A 23,360-nucleotide genomic window follows, 5' to 3' on the forward strand; every position below is an offset into this window, starting at 1 on the left:
ATATAAAACCCGATCTTTCAAACTGTTCTTTACAAATTAAGCGGTTAACACATTTTTCGGAGAAAGAAGTTGCACCAATTAGGTCCTGCATGGATGGGAGGAGGCTGTTCTCATTTAAAAATGTGATAGAACTAATAATAAACTACTTTTCTAGAACTCTGAATACGATCTAGTCTATTTCAATCTAAAAGCGTGTAATGAAAAGCTTAATGAAAATGAGACTTACTGATGCACCGTTATGAAATATGTTTAAAAGATCATTTTTCTTAGTGTAACTAAAATCCTGAGTGAATGCTGTTTAAACATCTGACCCTGACTCTCGAACAAAAATAAATCAAATTAAAATATTATAACCAATTTTAATTAGTGATGAACTCCACCTGAGTATTTTCAGCTTTAAAAGATTCAAAAGTCCACACTGCTTTTCACTCTCTCTTTTTTTTTTTTTTTTTTTTTTTTTTTTTTTGCAAAAACTGGGGACATAGCAACCTTGTTAAAAAAAAAAAAAAGAAGTCATTTGATTGTGATCATACACGGTTTGGGAAAGTTGATTAAAGCTCAGAATGAACAGGTGCAGTGAGTCAACACATTGTACGTGTTTAATTGTGTCCGCTGTTCATTCAAGACTGGACAATCTTCCAGGTTGAACTCGAGCTTGAAAATTTTGGCTATGTAGATAATAAAGATATCTGACAGTAACTGATTGGCTCACAAGGCAAACATGTCTCGGTTCAGGGCAAATATAGATTGTTACACATTTAGGAATGAAAAAGATAATAAACTCTTGCTTGGCCCGAAGCCAGTTCTTACTGTAGCCTTTCCATTTAATGAATAGAAAAAACACAGTCTTCTATGATTTTTGCAGTTCGTAATTGCCCAACTTTTCATCTTGTTTTAGCCTGCACTTTTTATGCTCCCTGGGACAAATGTTTAGTATATTGACCCCCTTGAACCTTCCCTTCTGCTGTAGACTGCTCTTTAAATTAGGCAAAGGATGGAAACATCACCCACACACTCAGCTGAATGAGGACCCAGCTTCATAGAAACTAAACAAGTGCAAGAGTTAGAAGACGGAAGCATGTGGGAAGGACAGAAAAAAAAGAGGTTAAAAAATAAAAGTACATTGTCCACTTACACCAGTCTTGACTCCTGCTGAGTGAAGAGAATTTTTCCTTCAGATCTAAAGCCTTGTCCAACACAGTCTTTCCTCTTAACGGTCCAGTGGGGTGAAAGCACCCTTTGAGCCTTTTTACAACGACTGCATGACATCACACCGTCTGAGAACACCTCTCCCACCCTGCGTGTCAGAAAGGGATGAGACGACATGCTGGATCGGCAGAGAAAGCAAGAGAACAGGAGCAAGAGAGCACTAGCCCTCTGGTCTCAACTGAGGCATCAATTAATGAGCAGCCTGGGAATGTGTCCATCCAGACACACTTTTCACCGAAGTGCCACAGGAGGCCATGGCAGGGCCACAGACGGCTGGGGGACGTGAATAATTGAGGTCCCTGTTTTAAATGTTTAAATAAATTAGGACCAGGGGAAGAGGTGTTAAGAGACGTACAAGTGGGAGAATGGGAATTACAGCAAAAATATCTCCATTACGTCTCTGATCGCGAAGCAGCAAGGTGTTCATTGTCAGGAGTAAAGCTTCCAAGTCACGTCACCAGTTGGGTGAAATAAGCGTATGTTACATAGTCAAAGGAGCTTGCAAAGAAAAGCGTCTGGACTTCTTTAAGTTGCTTGAAGACGTTTCACCTCTCATCCGAGAAGCTTCTTCAGTTCTAAGGTCAAATGGTGGAGAGTGGATAAGAACATCAAGTTCACCAGGGAAGACACAAAGGACAACTGTCTGCCTTTCCTGGACTGCGCTGTGCACATTGAAGAGAACGGCAAACTCAACATCGAAGTTTACCGGAAGCCCACACACACAGACCAGTACCTCCTCTTTGACTCCCATCACCCTTTGGAACACAAACTTGGAGTAATCAGGACCCTACACCACCGGGCAGAACATGTTCCCTCTAAGCCTGAAGGGAAAAAGAAGGAACACACACATGTAAAGGAAGCACTCAAAACGTGCGGCTATCCTAAATGGGCGTTCTTAAAGTCAGCAAAGAGGCACAGAAAAGAAGATCAGACACCAGCGAGGGAGGACAGACGCAACAACATTGTCATCCCCTATGTAGCCGGCGTATCAGAGAAACTCAGGAGAGTTTTCTCCAAGCATGACATCCCAGTGTATTTCAGACCCAGCAACACACTCAGACAGAAACTGGTTCACCCGAAAGACAAAACGCCAAAACACAGACTTAACAATGTGGTGTATGCTGTACAGTGCAGCGAGGAATGCTCAGACCTCTACATCGGAGAGACCAAACAGCCACTTCACAAGCGCATGGCACAACACAGAAGAGCCACCTCCACAGGACAAGACTCAGCAGTCCATCTGCATCTTAAGGATAAAGGACACTCTTTCGAGGATGCCAATGTTCACATTTTGGACAGAGAGGACAGATGGTTTGAAAGAGGAGTGAAAGAAGCCATCTATGTCCACTGTGAGCGACCATCTTTGAACAGAGGCGGTGGTTTACGACACCAACTGTCTGCCATCTATAATCCAGTTTTGAGTTCCCTTCCCAGACGCCTTAACGCCCACTCACATCCTGGGCCATCTGACCTCAGGAATTCGCATGATAAGGTGGGGCCAGGTTTCACAATGAACACACCCGAAACTCTGGCTGATTGGGACCCACGCCCAGTTTCCCACCTTGGCTCAGGCGATTAGAGGATCATCAGGGGGTCCTTTTGTCCCTCTGTGGGGGGTAATTCCCACTAGGTTTATATCTGGGACTCTCCACCATTTGACCTTAGAACTGAAGAAGCTTCTCGGATGAGAGGTGAAACGTCTTCAAGCAACTTAAAGAAGTCCAGACGCTTTTCTTTGCAAGCTCCTTTGACTACGATGACCTGGATGACTGAGAACCTTCACAGACGTATGTTACATATAACACAACTCTAGCTTTACAAGTGTGGAGATCGAGTTTAATGCTTTGCTGCTTCATTTATCAACCAGGTGAAACAAATATATCCCTGATCTTCTTTGTGCCCAAATCGAGCACATATGTGTGTCTTGGGGTGGGTACTGATCAGATGTGATACACAAATTTTATCTAACTCTGAGAGCTCATCAGCAGTGAGGTGACAAATAGCGAGTGGAGAGTTCTTTGAAGACCTAACGGGAGACCACACAGTACTAAAGCCAGACTACATCATCCTATCCCAGGAGGTTCTGTGCCTGGACAGCCTAGCAGATAAAGTCCTGAAAAATAAAATAAGAGCCATGTTTTCTTTCTTTTTGCTGCCCATCGTCACATTTCCAGATCCATGAGGTAACCGCAAGAGGAATGTACCAATTGTGGACCAATAAAGATACAATGATTAAAATATCAACTCAGCTTCATGACAGTGGTTAATAAATGGGTTTTGGTTGCAAAGCAAAAAAGTTTATAAAACATACGGGGGTTACAAAGGGGTACTAAAACTCAGTAATATTTGCATATCTGAGGAAAATCTTTCTAGTAATGTTCTTGTTGAACTGCTGCTCAGATTTTGTCCAATCTCACTCATTCATTGCAGATCTGGACAATTACTCGTTGCAACTCATCAAACCACTTCATTTTCTTTGAGCTACTTTAGATTCTTTGAACAGAAAAAAAAAAAATTTTAAACACATAGTTTCTAAAAAGCTTTCTCTGGTGATAAATCGAAAATAAATCTAAATGACTATTAGCGTTACAGCGCTGTTGTTTTCTCTTATAACTGTATGTGCACAACATGCATCACGGATTTTAGTGCCATATGGCCTATTTCAGTTCAGTGTTTATCAAACTGTACAAAGGCACAGTGTGTGACATTACAGCAGCTGATATTTTGTACCAGCCAGTTGTCAGCAGGACACAGAGAGTAAACAAAGCCCTAGTGATTGGCAGCCGTTCCACTCTACAGAATCCAGCAGAGATAGCTCAAATTGGATGCAAAAACTGCACACTTCAATTTGTCTTGTGCATTGATTGTGATTTGTCTCCAGTATGTGAAGCTGGGGAGTAAACAGTGATCAAATTGATATGGTCCCATAGAGGCTATACGCATTTAGGGTGCTCTGGGCATGCACTGGTTTATGAGGCAGAACAGACAGACTGTCAGCTAAGGGATGACACAAGAGGTGGTATCAGGCTTGTTGGGTGTGGGCGGCTTCTTCTGAGCTGCCAGTGGACCACTGCTTCTCCTCTTTCATTTTCTCCTTCTCACCCTCTCTCTCTCTCTCTCTCTCTCTCTCTCTCTCTCACTCACTCACTCACTCACTCACTCACACACACACACACACACACACACACACACACACACACACACACACACACACACACACACACACACACCTATGTCCAAAGCCCAGGAGAAATTAGTCACCCCACACATTGCGGTGAAGCAGTTGTTGTGTGTGCATGTGAATACGATGTGTATTTGAAGGAAAGACAAGAGTGCAAGGAGAGCGCACAGGGATAGGAAATAAAATGCATTTTCAATCCATCCTTTATAATTCTGCCTTGTATTTGAAAATTGATACTGGTGTAGAAAAGGAACATCCATCTAAGCACAAGAACTGTATTGCAGGAAAGCGTCCATGTGCAGTACAGATACAAGAGTGGCCACAAGAGGAAAACGATAAGAGGATCTACAAGAGATAGAGTTGGTGCTGTGATAGACTGATGTATCTGGGAAACAGGTCAGCTGGGAAAGGCTCCAGCACCTCCTGTGACACAAAATTGAATAAGCGACTGAGAAAATGGGTGGATGAAATGAATGAATCTACAAGAGACCCTAAGCTTGAATCTTCACACAGACACAAAGGGTCTGGGCAGCATCGTGCCACTCTTTCTAAAATGGTACAAGGCCCATCATTACAAATTCTTGTATCCAGTTGAATCCCTTAAAAACAGGAATAAGATCAGTGATGTTTTTACTCGAATTAGATTTTGTGAGTTTTCTCAACATTTAATGTGATTTTCCAACCGGAAATGGAATCCACATGCAAACATGTTTAATTCTTGAATCTTAACAGAAGTGCGAACTTTAGAGTCAAGTTAGCACACTGATTAACCAGCCGTTCTGGAAGTTTACTCTGTTTATGGCAGATTGGGGGTGAACACTTCAGAATAGTACTGCCCAAGAGATTCTCTGGCAGAACAAAGAACATATGATTGTTTATGGAGGCTCATAAATTCCCTTCCCTTTTTTTAATGCATATAATGGTTTGTTTACACTGTCACCAGGGTAAAACTAATTTCTATTTGATTTCTGATTTTACAGAGGGCTTCTCTAAATTTCCTACTGCTTCATACAGAACATTTATATTATATTCCCATTATTATTATTATTATTATTATTATTATTATGACTGCCACTTAAGCTTAAAATCTTAAAATCATCAATCACAGATTCTGAATTCAACGCAAAATTCTTCTAATTGAGCATCTGTTTATCTACATAACAGCATGTATGTCTGAGGTCACATGGGCAGAGCTTTGCGCTTTAAGAAAGTCATGTGTCGAAAAGATGCAGTGTTGTAGGAATTTATGTAACTAGCATGTGACGTCCTTCACAGTAGCAGTAATTACATTTCTGTAAAGAGATCAATTCATGTAACATTGCAACAGTGTCTCTTTCTGCCTGTCTGTCATCTCCACAGACTCTTTACAAACCAACAAGGTAACAAGCCACGGCATAGGCACTGTGAAAAACAGAAAGATTTAATACAAATCTGTGAGCAAAAACTAGTGTAAAGTAATATTTAACAACAGGGTATGTAGTCCTGAGATGATCAGAGATGTCAGTTACTTCATAGCAAGTGATGCCATGAATTTAATTTCATATTTTTATTTATTAATGCTTAAGGGTCCAGTCACACAGGCCTAGAGACCCGTGGGCGATAAGCTGTCAACAACCACTGGCTTGAAAAAAATCAGTTGCAAAGAGGGAACTGCTACTTGCGATTGCTTTGGTCACCAGCAGATTGATGCAGTAGTCCATATTAGGGGTCCATATTAATAAGCTGTGCCTCACTCCTGCAGCCAACATGTTACTTGGAAGGCAAATGTTTTCATTTTCTAGTTTGTGTCGCACATTTCAGAGTTTCATGACTATTGAAACTACTGATTAAATGGAGCCTACATTATTATACATAGTCTAATCTTAATTTTATTAGACTACAAGAGCTTGATTTGAAAAGAAACATATGTATTCTGTCATTTTCTTTAAAAAAAGAAAAACATACCAAGGAAAAAAGTAAAGAAGTAACAATAATGAAGCATCAATAGCATCAAAGAAACAAACAAATTATATGTTGAAAACATGATTCAAACTGTAGCCAAATTAGAAAGTAAAATCAATGGAAGATAAGCGGCTCAATTTTTGTACTTTTAAAACTGACTCCTGAAAGCTCTGTCAAAACAAAAACAAAGAGTTTAGACAAAGAATTGGGATGCCCACACATGCAGAGCTTGTAAAAATAATGAAGCAACAATACAATCTCAGAAATGTGGTAGCCGGTACCGATATTCAGGTCTGACACTTCAACAGTAAAATGAACCATTCGATGCCAAATAGCACTGAACTTCAAATATTAAACTCTACAGTGAAATATTCCTCCACACTGTCAAGACATTGTGTATGCAGCAGCTTCAGCTTTAACATTATCAGATGAATTAAAAAGATGCTCGACATTACCGCTTTAAATGAAGAAGCGGCAGTAAATGTGAAGGTTACATTAAAAGTTAGCTTCAAGTGAAGAGCTGATAAAGTATCTGTTAAGCTCGGGTATTCAAACAGTAGTGGGTGTACTTTCTCACAATTTTGTCATCCATGCCTTTACAATTTCTTCTAAATTCTAATTTCTTTAGTTAATGAAAACAGTTAATCATTGCTATATCATTTAAAAACATTTTAAAAGTCTGGCTTTTACATAACAGTTTTTACAGGTAATTGTTTTGTCTCCCACCACCAGGAGAAGCACTAATAAGCCCATCTGACCCTCCGCCTGACAATCCTGGCTCATGCTTCCAAACGTTCCCCATTTCCTCTCTCACACATACACAAGTCTGCTTCATTCATTAGTCATCGGTTACCCAAATGCAACTGAAAGGCGAAACTGCAAAAGAATAATTAAAAATGAAATGTGAAGTATTTATTGTTCATGTACGTAACTGACTGAAAGAGGAGGCGTGTTTGAATGGATGAAAGAGGAACATGAACCGGAGTTACCTCTGAGCTAATTCTGTCATAGTGCAAAGAAAACACAAGTACCCACATTTCATTTTGTTCATTACACCAAGGTTTGGCTGCTGGCTTCTGCACAATATTTAAGGGCATTCTGAAAATAGAAGCCTGCTTTGAAGAAGTCCTCACCTCTTCCACTGTTGGGCTCTCATCATGGAAAAACCTGACCGGACTTCATGTCAGGTCACAAAATTGCATTTTTACATAATGAGGGGTAGGAGAAAAAGAAAGTATGAGCTCTAAATTCATGTAAGAAAACCAGAGCAGGAACCAGTGCAACTTTCAATTTTGGAAAAGAAAGCCTAAATCAGCCTTCCCGCATGATGCGCATGTAGAGACCTTTGCCATTAATTGTCTCTTTTTTTGAGTCTGATTTCTTTCATCTTAATAACACAGGGTTGCCATGATCCTGCTCTCTCACCAAAAAAATTAAATTAAAATAACAAGCCAGAAACGACACCCTGTAATTGCAATTTTTACCCAGATTGTAGTCTAATGATTACAGGCATGATTTGGAGCTTGACAGTAACACCATACAAAATATGAGAGGAAAAAAACATACTGCTATGGACCCTCAGGCACCACAAGAGTCTGCCAAGAGAAAAGAGTCTGCCAACAAAAAAATGATAGCACCCTTTCTCCCCTAAGGACCACAATTTAGGATTTGGGTTTCTCAAATCTGCAATTCCCCAACCTTTTCACTAGGTGGATGGTTGAAGGCTTGGAGAATTTAGTTTTTTTGTTGCTGTACTCAGGAGGACATTGATGAGATGTAGGCCCAATGGTAGAATACTGTGAGCGAGAGCTGCCAAAATCTGCCTAACAACAGAAGAGCCGTCAAAAAGGAGGAATAAAGGAGAGCAAAAGAAAGGATTGTTGGTAGAAAAGTCTGATGCCCGGCAAAGCTGAAAACCACCTCCATGGAAGAGTGAATTTCCCTTCTGAGGCTCTGATCCATTCAAACCTAATTGTCCTCAGTGTCTTCAAGACTTTGAGAGTCAGCTGGAGAATTACCCAGGAAGAGTCATGTATTACCTCTGCTCTATACTAAGCGTCTTCACTGAGTGGACTGAACCATTGGGTCTTAGAAAATCCATGTACAACAAGCTGTCAGGAGACTGCGCCGGTTCCATGTTGAAAGAATCCATTTAAAAGTGTCATACATAAGTAATTAACACCACGAGTTTTCAACTTGACCAGATGAATGTGAGAGGGGATAAAGATGATCAAACAAGGTATGAAAACTCCAAAAACTGTAACAGTTAAGTGAACAAGGTGCAAAAATCTAAACTGTTAGTTGTCTCAAAAGCTTTATTGTCAGCTTCAACAAATCATAAACAGTACATGTGTTTTACTCAGATACATCTTGAGATTTGCAGCTAAATTATCCAAAAAGTACCTCTACTTGATGGTTCCCTTTGTTTTAATGATATAAAGATGGGACACCACAGCTGGGGGTGACTAAAGCTATAACAGAGCTCTCCCAACAGTGTAAGGCTGTTCCAATACCGGGCCATCCTGACTGCTTCTGTGCTCTGGACCTTCAGCAGCAGCATACGTGAAGAATCAGGCAGCACAGACAGACTTTATAGCCATGGCATCATCTCACAAAATCACAAAATTACCTATGAGCTAAAGATTATGGCTGTGTTGTGATTTCAGCTTTATAGGTAAAATGACCACTTAGAAACAGCAGCATGTCACTCACTGAACAGTACAGTGAGAGTATTGCCACTCCCAGAACAGAAATTTTGCAGGGGAGAAAGAACTCAAATCACAAAGCGGTAATATACAGTACTGTAGATTAGGACTTTAATTAATAGTTTCAATTGTATTAAATATTTAAAAAGGCATTCAACTGTGAAAATGTGTATTTAATTCTAATTTTAAAAAATGTCTCTCTGTGGATCATCACAGAATGCAAAAAATGTCCACTTGCTCTACTGTAAACAAAGTCTTATGTGGCATAAATGCACGTCACTGAAGAAGTGAATGATTTAACCTACCAAAATTAGGGAACATACGCTATATGAACAAAAGTACTAACCTACCTGCTCAGCCATAGATACCCACATAACGAAGCTCCTGGCACAGTTTTTGTGCTGATGTTAATGACAGGGGAGGTGGGAAACTCTGTAGTTATCTTATAGAGGAAAGAATCACTGTTGTTTGTCACAGCAGAGCTCTTTCAGGGTGTCGAACTTTTGTTCTGTAAAACTTTAACTGTAAAACTCAACAATAAACTGGACTGGACTACAAATACAGACATCCTGTATAAGAAGGGCCAGAGTCGACTCCACCTGCTGAGGAGACTGAAGTCCTTCAGAGTCTGCAGTTAATAAGGACATTCTATGACACTGTGGTAGCATCTGCCCTTTTCTATGCAGTGGCCTGCTGTGGGGGTGGATGCACGGACAGGGACAGGAGCAGGATTGACAAACTGGTGCGGAGGTCTAGCTCCGTGCTGGGATGTCCCCTGGAGTCTGTGGAGATGGTTGGCGATAGGAGGATGTTAGTAAAGCTGACATCCATCATGAACAACCCACATCACCCACTGCATGAGTATGTGAGTGGGCTGAGCAGCTCCTTTAGTCAGAGACTGAAACACCCTCGCTGCAGGAAGGAGCGCTTTCGCAGATCATTCATCCCAACAGCAGTTAGACTCTATAACTCTATAACTAATTTCCCCGTTGTGGGATTAATAAAGTCTTATCTTATCTTATCTTATCTTATCTTATCTTATCTTATCTTATCTTATCTTTGTGGATACAATGCAAATGATTCAAACCTGCATTGGTTTTTTAAGAATTAACCAAACATGATTCCTTTCTAACTTTTTAATAATAACTGTCTATACATTTTTCTCAAGGTGCTATTCTAGCTACAAAGAAATAATAACATGAAGTCAAGCATGATGATTCCTGCTGTGAGTGAGAGGGATGAAAGGCACCCAAGCTGACATGGTGCAGATTTTTGTTTAATAGTTATGAACAAAAAATGTATCCAAATCGTGAAATTGAATACCTAGACATCCAGAGAGAAAACAATGATGCCAAAAAAAATCTATCAAATGATTCAATCTCAAAGTTTAAAAAATTTGTTTAAACAGATGACAAGTAGATCTAGCTTTTCCAAGACTGTCAGGTGAACCTTATGAGTGTCTCTACTTCAGTCATGTATACTGAACAAACAACAGAGGGAGCTGATATATTGCAATGACCTCACAACACGCACAACACAATTTTAATCAAGCAGTAGGCGATGCTGAAGCCTGTACACACAAGCACGATGCGCCCCCCACACACACCATTCATATAAATGCTCCGGAAAACACCCACTTTTTTTACAAACACCGCTACACTTCAACTGCACACACACGCGTGCTCTCTTGCTCCCCGTCTCCCTTTCTCACACACACCCACAGCCAAACATGCACACAGCAAATCAGCATGAATAAATAAGAGATGGAGTTGTGCTCACAGCCTAATCTCTCAGGGAAAAAAAACAAAAAAAAAAACAGCTCGCCACACATCAGCCCAGGCGAGTGAGTGGGACACTGCTGGCTTCCAGAAAACCAATTTGTTAGTTTATTGTCTTGGTGTTTAGTCTGTTGTTACAGTTCATTTCAGCCAGCCCATCCCAGGCATGCACCTTTAAATGGCATCTATAAAACATGGGATGTGCTGTCCTCTCGTCCTCCTCCTCCTCCACTGTACATGACAGAGCCGCATGCAAGCGTCACAATGCTGCACTTCGTTCGCTATGGTGGTGCTTTGAATTTCCCTTTAAACACCCGATGGATTCACCCCAGCAGCTCGAGCTGGCGCTTTGATAGGTGGAACAAACTGTGCTTTCTAAACACATTAGCCTATGGACACCGCTGAGCACCGAATCTTGAGGTGCTGAAATCGGGTGTAATCATGTAGATAGATGGCTGACTTTTTATTGTTCCGCTAAACCAAATCTGCAGGGCTGGTGGTGAATAGAGAATGTGTGGAATGATGCAATACCCCAGATTTTATGGTTAAGTCGTGGTGCTGCTCTGCAATGCTCTCGGTGTCAAAGCACTGGGCTGTCAAATGTATATGTAACGTGCACATGCGGACATGCTTGACATGCTCAAACATCAGGAAATGCAAAAAAATAGAAGATGTGCAGTACAAACAGGCAATCTTAATTGTACAACTACACAACACATGTACGAGGTGAAAAAACAATACAATGCTTGTATTATTTTGTCTCATGCCTGCAAACACAATCCGCACTCTTCTATTATGCCCTATTGATCTGACAGAGTGAGCAGGAAGCTGGCAGAGAACACAAATACTGCCTGGGGTGGCTCCTTAAAACTAGACACAAGCCTCTTATCCATGGTGTTCTCTTCCTTTGGAAATCACCTGGTGGCTCATGCATATCAAGTACTCTCTTCAAGCCTCAGTCTATACTCTGCCTTTTTCAGGCACTGTTGTTTGTTGCAATGTCTGTCTAATGGAAGCTTTATAGAAATTGCAGGCTAATCTGTCTTACCTGTACAAGCTACTTATTTGGCATTACTAAAGTGTGTTTTGTTGCATACCAACGGCCCGTTTTTGTTTCACCACTTGTTAGAGTACTCTGTGCAGATGTGAAGTAAGCCAATGTTATGGTGAACGTGACTTCATAACAAATCCCCACTTTTTTTTCTTCATCTCCTTCTTTCTTTTTTACAACTACCACTGCAGAGCGAGCAAATCTTTTTCTTCCAAGTTTCCAGTTTACTGTCAAATACAGTGGAACTGTCACAGGGATCCCATCTCCCTTAATCCCACGGTGGCCTTTGCTCTGCCTGTCAGCATTACCAGCCAATAACGCTGCACAATAAAACCCTCCAGAACAACAGTGGGCCGCAGGCAGCTTCAAGGGCTACTGACGGCGATCTATAAAACAATATAATGGGTTGCCTGTCAGTGAGTGTGAAAGGGAAGATCTACACCTCCTCTGACTCTCTGAGGGGACTTCAATTAATCACAGCAGAATTGTATCACCCCGCAATAGGAGTGTAAGGTTATTACCATCCCCATATTCTGCAGGATGAAATGCGATGATAGCACTAATTGAGGGGAAGAAAAAAAAAGCTGACCACACAACACTTGTCAAGAGGATGAAGGGCAAATGAAAGAACAAGGTGAACAAGTAGATAGACTGAGGTGGATTTAAAAAAAAAAAGGAGAGCGTATGAAACAAATTAGGAGAGGGAGAGTGGAAAGTCAAGGCTGCAAGAAAGGAATATATTCACAGTGGCGTGCAGGCATAATAATAAATATCTACAGTCTGCGTGCAACAGCTGACACCAAACACATGAGCCAGTTCTCATTAGGGACTCCTTCTGCGTGTTTGCAATATAATACAATGAGATAACACCACTGTACTTTGCTGAAGTCACAAACAAGCTGTTTATAGCTGGAGCTGCTTTTCTCTTATGTTGGGGTTAAAGGGAAGCACACTTGCACCTGCTGTGAATTCAGCTCTACATTTAACTTTGCACTGCAGGGAGCAACGTTTATGTTTTAGAGTTACCTTTGCCAAGGTACCAGTGATGTGGAATATGGAGATTTGGGGGTCCGAGATAGATAGATAGATAGATAGATAGATAGATAGATAGATAGATAGATAGATAGATAGATAGATAGATAGATAGATACTACTTAAAACAGTAGCATGTTGCTTGCATACATTTTCACATAGAAGGGAGTTCCTTTCGTGCCTTTGTGCACATGGGCAGATCTCTCAGAGGGGAAACTTTTTGTCCAATCGGAACTGTCAGTGATGGATTCATGTTGATGCCCACATCTAATATTCACTGAATCTTGAGAACATAAAGTTGAACATTTGCCAGCCTGCGGCTACGCCTGTACGCCACCTAAAGTCATGAGTTTCCAGTAGCCCATTGCTGCCTGATGATTTGTAAAAAGCTATTTATCATAGTCAATCGTAGATTTTGCTGCCATTTCACAGTCGCACATGAGTTGTTAAGCATTAGAAATTCAGAATATTAATTGCAATCATTTATAGAGAGATAGATAGATATACATATAGATATATAAATATACATATATCCACTTCCACAGATAGGAATAACAAATTATAAACTCTAATTCCAACCTACCTGCCGTTGTTCTTTCAGTTAATCCCGGGAACTGTCCCTTTCATTTATTCTCCATTGCCAGCCACAAAAAAACGGAAGCCTCTTCTTTAGGCAAATGGCATTTCCTTGTCGCTACAAGACGCCCTGGACAACACATAACCTAAAACACTGGTCTAATGTTAAGCTCTCCAGACGCACAATCCCTGAGAGAAATGAGTCTAAAGTGGGGCTGCTGGATACTTGGAGGCGGTGGACTTGAAAGTCTATAAAAGTTACTGGTCCTCCGCCTCTGACTCACAACTTCCCATCCGCCAGAGCTCCACGGCAGCTGGACAACACGCCGGACCGTCACTCATACTTTCTGAATTCAAGGATGCAGTGGATTTTTACAATCCCCCTTCAACATACTGGTTGCAGATGGGTGTTTGGCAACGTTTTCTCGCAGTTGGAGAAATGGATCTGAGCTGTCCGAGTGATGAGAGAGCAGCCGGATTCATCACAGCGCGTGTGGAGCCTCCTGATGCAGCGCTGGTGTTTTAGCGCCATCCAGCGGTTCTGTTGGATTGGAGTCTCCGGTGGCGACGGGGAGGACCTTTATCAGAAAGCTTCAGACGTTGGTAACTGGATGGTCGTGCCCTCTTGAATGCAGCAGTAGCGAGCAAACTACAGCAATGAAATAAAAACTGAATCAGATGAGTCACTAATTACGCCAGTGCCACTTGCAGCCATTTGTTTGCAGCTTTTTATGCTGATTGGTTTATTTAAGATGTTTTATCGAAAGGATGTTTTTATAGTAAGGCATATTTCATATTGAGACACAACCAGTTTATCATGCCGCATGATTTTAGAAGATGCGCTTTGAGCTATTTTCGGTCAGTGGGTGGACCCAAGAAAAGATTTAGGGACTGTGTGAAATTTTTTTGAAGTGAAGAAGTATACATATATTTTAATACTTTTATTTTAATATAGACTTAAGTTATGAAGAAATGGCAATACGCTCCCTAACATCTTATAAACAGTGGTGCCAGTAGGCCTCAATGATGGCAATTTAGGCACTCGATACTTTTATTAATGACAACTTTGAACAATTTATTATTTATCCACTTTTCCTCCATGAGTTTCAGAGCTGTGAATAAATTATTGTTAAAAAAAAATAGGAAAATTAAATTCTCTTCCTTTAAGGTCTGATGTTGTCCTGCGATGTCACCTGACTTTCTTTCTTATGTTCTTCCTTTTATTCTTAAAAAAAGAGGGTTAATAGGCTATTGAAATCTTCATTAGAGCCACTAAATGCAAGTGAACACAAAAAAGGAAGACAGCTGTGTGCTGAAGGGTTTTTCACACCTCTGTGAAACACATGAACACCATCTTTTGTTGTAACCTAGAAGATTTCTTCTTTCTAAAAAAGTCCAAAATAGAATCAGAGGATAAGAACAAGATGAAGCGCCTCCTCAGTTCTCACAAAAAAGACTCCCCTCTTATCAAAACCCCTTCCCTTACCCTATCCAAACACACCACCCACACATACAATTGGTGCGAACGAGCCACTCTGAAGAACTTCAGCGTTATGACATGAATTAGGCTCGTGAATACTCATCGAGTTTACGATAACACATTTTTGTGTCTTTGACATTCAGCTTCCACTCTCCCCATGCATTAGTGTCCAGGCTACAAAAGCCTCCCCTCCTTTAATTTCATTATCATCTCTCCATTTCTCAAGCATGCTCTTTCGTCGGCCCCCCCTGAATGGCAAGAATGGGTGGAATAATCAATACCAACCTTTGAAATAGCCTGTAGGAGATGGGATGCAAGCATTTGGACTTGTATTTGATTGATTTTGGACCGCCCTCCGAGAGTGTTGTCATCATGAAGCCAAAGCCATCTACTTCACAGAAGACTCCATAAACACCAGCACAAAAGCACAAAGTAAAATCAAAGGGCACTACACACAAAAACCCATGGATAGTGTACAAGAAAAATGTCATACCATTATCACTGCCGAGCTATAAAATTCAACCCAGATAGTGTATGTAGACCAGAGACAGGCTTCGCATCGCTTCATAACTGAATATAAATAGAGGAGCTGTTATTTTGATTCTGTGTGCGTCATTTATATCATATAATTTCTAAAGTCATCAAGTTTCTTTCCTCCTCAAGCTGCGTTTCTCACACACATTGAAGGAGGAGATGGCCTCATTAATCTTCTATGCATTGTATAGACCTATCCTGTCACACCTCTGCCACTGTAGTTTGTGACACGGCTTCGCTCATTAAATCATATGACAGGATGAGGTCAGCCGGGAGGTAAGGTGTCTCAAGCTGTGTGAGAGCAGATAAAGCCAGCAGTGTGAGCCTTTGTTAGGGAGCTCTACAACAAATGTACTGCAGGTGGGAGCTGAGGTGACTCATGAGGTAAATTCCAGTTAGTGAGAATTTGGCATCAAAATCTAATAACAGTCTCTGGTTTTGTCTCTTTGAGGTCAAAACACACGGAGAAACGGATATCTGCTGCACTTGAGCTGTCATGTGATTTGCAACCTCTCTGAGGAAGCCTGACTACCTTTTTAGGTCTTGTTACTGTAGGTGGCACCTTGCATAACCCCAATCATCCCATGCTTGTCATGCTGCGATTATTTTCAGTTGTGGAGGCTTCGTGGTTCGACACTGATTGTGGTGGTTCAGCTTAAAATAAAAGCAACCTGCGGGGAACAGTGCAAGCACTCTGCCTGAACCCTCGCTCTCTTTCAGCACGAAAGTGTGTTTGAAGACAGTGAGATGTCTACCAGAAAATTGCAAGGGAAAAAATAGGAGGCATTACGGCCTCGGGAATGGAGCTCTCCATCAATAATGCAGCGGAAGCAGCAGTTAATGCCCCCTTTAATTCAACAGGTCTGCAGACAACGACACAGTTATTCTTCCTCAAGTGCTGATGCTCGATGAGCGGCAGCTACCTTAGGCTTTATGGCTTTGTGTGGTTTCTCTGCCAGGTCTTTCCCCTGACCTCAATCGCAATTGCTGAGCCTTTGATGGGTTTTCATCAGTGGCTCCTGCTAATGGAGTTTCCAACTTCACTAACTCTCTCAGATCCCGATAGTGCACTGCTGTAACAACAAAGGAATAATGTCCACATAAAGTCAAAATATATGAGCTCAATTTAAAGTGAACAGTGAGTGTACACCTTTTAGAAACAAAAACAGGGCAGTGTCAAATCACAGTGTTACACAGCTTTATCGTCTAGGTCAGTTCTGAAAGAAGCAAAGCTATCTTGTAGATGGCAAGTGTATCAAAAGTCTTTTGCTTTGAGGTTTTGGCTTTTTAGAGATTACCGAAACTTTACTGAGCAAAAATTAATTGCAGGCTGGTTTTTAACGACTTCAAAGAGAAGTGAAAGTAGCACATTTATAAACTCTGACTCAAGCTTTTTTTCTCTCAGGAAATTCAGATTCTTTCCTTATAGGGGTGTCATTATGTTCATTTCTACTTCAGTGTTTTTGTTATTGGAAACTGCTAGAGTAGCTTTTCCGCATTCACAGTTTTTTTTCACCCATTTCATACTGTCTGATTTAATGTCTGAAATGTGCCATTCCCTCCATCCTTTCTTTAAACTTTATTCTCAATGACTGCCCTCGAAGCACCAGCTTTAATGACAGGTAGGTGAAGGTGCTGTGTGCATGACAATATTAGGGATATTGTCAAGAATAGAGCCAAGAATAGAAAAACTGCTTGACTAGAAGCATTGAGCAATGTAGCCTGAGCTTCAGGCTCATAGTGATTACTTAGCACATCATCATATGCTGGCCTTAAAATTTGCTACTTATAAATGAAAGTATTGCGTTCAAAATCATTCTTATATGAAGCATTTAGTATTACGGACAAATGTTTATACACTTCAAAAGTACCTGTTCTGCTGAAAAACATATTGTATGAGAAGATTCGATTTTTTTAACCTGTAAAATCTCTTTTTCAAGAGTGTCCTGGCCAATGAGAACAGCAGTACAATCATAAGTTGCATGAAGTAACTGCATCCAAGTCATTTAAAAGTCATTTATTCCTTAAATTCAATATGTGACAGACCAGTTCCTTGAGTTTTAGTTGTAGCTGCTGATTGCAGGAGGCAGGAGCTTCAAATTTAAACACAACTTTTCCAAAATCAGTTTGAAGTTTTGGGAGAGACCGAATGAATTAAATCTGGTACCTGAGATAATAACCTTTTTGATTAACATAATATCTGAATGTAAGGCTGTATATAAGATGAAACCAAACCAAAATTAGCTTCAAAAAACAAATACACCAGTGGTCTCAGTCTATGACATAGGAACGCACACCACCCAAACCACAAGATACTTATAAATACTTTGTAATTTGTAATGAATCTCATTGGTCCACAATAGACAGAATCCAAAATATATTACTATTTTGAGGACACATGAATATAAATCACATCAACATAATCAAGTACAGACATAAAAGTGGAAACAACATTTCTCGTTTTTTTGCCTCAAAGGACAAAAAGGACTTTATTTTAAAGTTTAAAAAAAGATTAATGTTTATGTACTGGAAATACTCAGCAACAGAAACTACAAACAACTCGCAAGAATCTGAAACAGGTTAACTGCATTTATGTAATCATTTGTTATTATTAATCTCTGGCTCTCTTCCACAGCGTCTCTTTGACTTGTCTTCCTCACCTCACCCCAACCAGTCACAGCAGATGGCTGCTCCTCCCTGAGCCTGGTTCTGCTGGAAGTTTCTTCCTGTCAAAAGGGACTATTGTATTGTATTATTATTGTCTCTGTTGTTGCACGATCTCTACCTTACAATATAAGTGCCTTGGGGCAACTGTTGTTGGGAACTGGTGCCGTATAAATAAACTTTAACTGAATTGAATTTCAAGTGCATCAGGTACCATTTAACATAAAAGCATAGTTTGTAAAGTAGCTATGGAGAAGCAGAAGTACAGCGTTCTTCAGAAATTGTACGAAGGAGGAGGTAAAAGTATAAAAAATGGAAAATCTTTACTAAATTTAGCTGTCAAATAAAGCTGCACTAAAACAAAATGTAAAAGAAAATTAAAATATTATTACACTTTAAAATTTACATAGGAATATTATATTGAAGTCGTAATTTTAGTCTTTCCTCCTCTTCCCGTGATACGGACGAGTGAGCCAGTACCTGAGTAAAATAAGCAGGCGTATTTTCCTTCAGTTCCTCCTTATTCAAACCAAAACGTTAGACAAGACAAGATGAAAACCTTGCTTAAATCAAAATTTTGCAGTGTGGATCTGATTGAAAAGAATTTATTTTGCATTGTCACACAATGAAATATGAACCTTAGATGTCTAATATTTCTTAGTCTTGTTTCGTGTCCTGATAATCTGCATATCAACTGTTTACTTTCACCAGAGTTTTAAAATGGGGCCAGTGTCTGCACTATCACCACATACACACTCGCAGGCAAACACTCAGAAAGCTAGAGTAATCATGGAGAGAAATTCTCCCGTCATTTCACTGTTTCCGTTGGATTCTGAGCAGTCTGCCTCAGCGGCCTCTGTCAGAGAAATAGTGGGTCATTCATCAGGAGAGAGATTAAATCTTCATCCACTGCTACTGGATGTTGGAAGTACTTTATCTTTGGAAGAGAAAATAAAAGTAAAGAAAAAAATCCATCCTTTGAGGCAAACAAAATTGTTTAATTTCCTTTTATCACTCGCCAGCATCTGCTGGTGTGGACAGTTTGCACCTAAACAGCTGCTGTTGAAAAAGCAAGTCCAAAAAGTGATAAGCAGATGATATGCTAACATACATATATGGGTCAGTCAGTCAGTTATAACATGCAAGGCATAAACATTCTCAACTGTTTTAGAGGCTAATAAACACAACAAATGAAAATTTCCTGTTTACCTCTTCGACGTCACCATATTCCTATAGGCCAGCTAAGCTGATTTTGTATGGTAGTTCTTTAGCTCCATCTGTTGGAGGACTTATCACAGTGTAAGCGTCGCTCTATATCTACTAAAGTTTGTTTTAAAAGCGCTTACAGCAAAAGTATTTGGCTCATTTAAGCAGACCACAGAGAAGATTCATAGATGTAGTGATGGAGGACATGCAAAGGGTTGGTGTGACAGAACAGGATGCAAAGGATAGGGTGACATGGAGGCAGGTGATCCGCTATAGAGACCCTGAAAAGGTTGCAAGAAAAGAAGACAAGAATTTGTTTATTTTATTCAAGTTGTAACTTCTACCAAGATAATACCATAAAAAGTAAAACTAGTCAGCATTCCTACATAATTTGGCTATTTGAGGAGAACACTTTCTATATTTAGCCTACAGGTGCTTCTACTTTGACACTGCAGCATATTCAAGTCATCATAGGCTCTCAATATAACATGTTAATTTAAACTGTAAAGTATAGCCCCAAGTCCAATTAAGTTGCTAAGTAAAATAAAATGTAAATAAAACAGAATGCAAATTTCATAATGGATATTTTATTAATAATAGAACACAGAAAACATATCAAATGTTTACACTTAGAAAATGTACAATTTAAGCTAAATGTTATTTCATTTTGAATTTAATGGCAGTGACACCTGAGGGGCCTGAGCTGATGGACTGTAATGAGTTGGATGTTGTCCCATTTTTGTCTGATACAAGATCCTAGCTGCTCCTGGGTCATCTCTGTCGTAGTTTTCATTTTATAATGTGACAAATGTTTTCAGCTGGAGAAACGTCTGAACTGCAGTGCAGTACCCCAGCTCTTCAACTTCAAAGCCATGCTGTTTTAACAAGTACATGCAGATGTGATCTGGATGCGAGCACATGTTGCTTTAAGATCTCTATATGCCTGTCAGCATTGATTGTGCCTTTCCAGATGTGAAAGTTGACAGTTCCATAAGCACTAATGCACGTCTATACCATCAGAGATGTAAGCTTTTTAACTGAGCAAGCCCAATGGTCCCTCTGCTTGCATTCATGTTTGCAAAAAGAAGTTCAGGTTTCGATTCGTCTGAACACAGTTTTGCATTTCATGTATTTCAAATTATTGAAATATATTAAATATAAATATTTTAAATGAGCTTTGACCCAGAGACAATTTATGGATCATATATGGCTTATTGTTTGCATGATAGAGCTTTAACCTGGATTTATGGATGAACTGTGTCCATAAACAAGGATTTCTGGAAGAGTTCCTGAGCCCCTGCAGTGATTCCCATGACATAATCATGCTGGTTTTTATTACAGTACCGCCTGAAGACACAAAGATCACAGGGATCATTTAATGATCTTCAACCTTGCCTTACGCACAGAGATTTCTCCAGATTCTCAGAAACTTTTGATGATATTATGTAAAGTAAATGTTAAGATATACCAAGTCTTCCAAATTTTATGTTGAAGACTGTTATTCTGAAAGTGTTCCAAAGTTTGTAGATGCAGGTGAACCTTGGCCCATCTTACTTTTTGAGTAAGCGTGGGCAGAGCTTCTCTAATATGCTTTTTTCCCCTACCAGTCAGTTATTGATCAAATGAACGTGATTAGTTGCAAACGGTTTCTCCACTTGTTTCTTTTTAGTACCGCCTATTGTTCCAGTCTTCTGTTGTCTCCATCCAACTTCCTGAGATGTGTTACTGCTCTCAAATTCAAACTGAGTTAGTATATTTCAGGAAATTTGTTACATGTTTAAACTTAGACATTTTACTGTTTTTTATGTTCTATTCTGAATAAAATACAGGTTTATGAGGTTTGAAAATCATTCAATTCTCCTATTATTTATATTTCACACAATGTCGCCTTTTTTTTTTTTTAAATGTATGGAACGCCAGGACTGCCATAATGAATTAATTAAATACACCATTAAATAATTAATTAAATGTGGCAATAATTAATTAAAATTGGAATTAATTAATTAAATAAATAGGTATGACACATGTAATTAATTAATTATTGACACATTTAATTAATTATTTATGTATTACACATTTTAATTAATTATTGACACATTTAATTAATTATTTAATGATATATTTAATTAATTATTTATGTGTTTCACATTTTAATTAATTATTGACACATTTCATTAATTATTTAATGATATGTTTATTTATTTCATTTTGGCAGTCCTGGCGTTCCATAACACCATACCGTGCATCTATAAGGAAACTGAGGGTTAGCACTGGCGGCTGCCAGTATTTTTCACGTAGTATCAGGTAGGTTTGGTTAACTTTTTTCCCCTTGAAGAATGAAATCATCAATTAAAAAGTGTATTTTGTATTTTCTCTGGTTATCTTTGTGTAGAATTAAAATGTTTTTGATTTGAAACATTAAAGTATGACACATATGTTAAGAAGTAAGATATCAGGAAGGGGGCGAATACTTTTTCACAACAATGTAAGTGGTCAAGCTAAAGGAATAATTGTGATATTTAACATGTTATAATGCTTCATTTAGAGCTACTGTAGCCATACAACCCAGTCTCATAGGAAAACATAACAGACTGTGGGGATTATATCATTTTATATCATTTTAATATGTTTATTCTCTGATATCCTTTTTATTAAGCTTTGAGTAGTGGCATTTGATTAAAACATTTATTCAATATATATTACACATATAGTTTCAAGCATGTTATTACATATATTGTAAGAATGTGCTTATGAAAGAGTTGGCCTTCTGTCTGGTAAGAGGTTACAAGCTTTATCTGGTGAGCTGAGAGGTGAGACAGAGTCGAGTGAGGTCGAGACAGTTCGCCTGCATACACAGACAGTATATAGATTCATTTCTAGGTTAGAGTTAAGACATATTTTGCTTGTAACTGCATTTTGTGCCTGCATAAGCAACAGTTTTTGTAGAATGTGTTTCTGATGTTCCAGAGATAAGCGAGAATAAGAAGATCAATAGGAAGCACCTGGCATGGAGACGGAGAAAATGTCTTTTTGTGTGTGTGTCAAAGGTTGTGAGCAGAAAAGCTGTGGTTACTGTAACTTATGCATGTTATGTATCTGCTTTGACGCATCAGGGGGCGTTATACCCTGACATATAAAAACATTTTAACTATGCTGTTTTGGGGGATTTATGCTGAGGATTGTGATGGTGTATTTCTTTCACACATGTGTTTAATAAAATCATTGTTTTGACGCACTTGGACCAGCAGTCGTTTGTCTCACACCTCAATCACGAATCGGGACAAGACACACCGGTCCACTGCATCCATTTCACACTTTGCTTCTCCAAAAAGTGAAACGGACAGGCATGCAGAAGTTGCATCATCAGCAGGGGTAGATAATAATAATAATAATAATATTAAAGCCACCAAGTCAGTAGTGAACAAAAAACATATGATGTACATTCCAATGTCCTTAATCACCAGAAATGATTAAGCAGGGCAGATAATAATATATATTTATATATGTAAATAGGTTCATAATGTCTGTTTAAACACTTTCCTGTGATTATTTTCATGTAGGCTTGAAATAAAATATCTCCCTCCGCTGTTACTGCAACTTACTGCAAGTTCTGCATGCGTGTCCTTATCATACTTTGGAGATATCAGATGAAGATGATTCAAATTTTTGCAGGGACTTAAGGACATTTTAATTTTTTATATATATATAATAGAGAATTATGAATATAATATGTACCTTCACACGATGTTTATAGCAAGTCGCTGTAAAAAAAAAAAAACTGCAGCACTTTATGAAGGATGGCTACATTTGGGCTGGGTTTATTTGTTTTCACATTTACAATAATAGGAAATGTTTACTGTTGGTGATTTTTGTAATATAATGATGTTGCCAATCAAACTACTATCCTATAGTTACCAATTGCTGTACACTTACTTACTCTTCCTTACTGCCCACTTAATTTCACTTCCTGTGGAAGGTTTTTTGCTATGCTCTGAAGGCAAAA

The 23,360-nt window shown here is 39.3% G+C and overlaps 2 protein-coding genes across 2 annotated transcripts in view; one reads left to right on the forward strand and one right to left on the reverse strand.

The window, feature by feature from the left end:
- The window catches only part of tafa3a (TAFA chemokine like family member 3a), a 114,191-nt gene extending 100,305 nt beyond the window's left edge, over positions 1 to 13,886 (reverse strand). The window contains exon 1 of the mRNA XM_085408032.1: positions 13,481 to 13,886. The gene's annotated coding sequence lies outside the window, so the exon portion shown is untranslated. The remainder of the gene's footprint in view (positions 1 to 13,480) is intronic.
- LOC146670440 (N-acetyltransferase 8-like) overlaps positions 1 to 23,360 on the forward strand; it is an 850,360-nt gene that overhangs the window by 456,240 nt on the left and 370,760 nt on the right. The window lies entirely within an intron of this gene.

Source organism: Rhamphochromis longiceps, linkage group LG5 (assembly GCF_057381845.1).
Source record: "Rhamphochromis longiceps isolate RC_006_pf linkage group LG5, R_longiceps_female_GT1.1, whole genome shotgun sequence".
NCBI lineage: Eukaryota > Metazoa > Chordata > Actinopteri > Cichliformes > Cichlidae > Rhamphochromis > Rhamphochromis longiceps.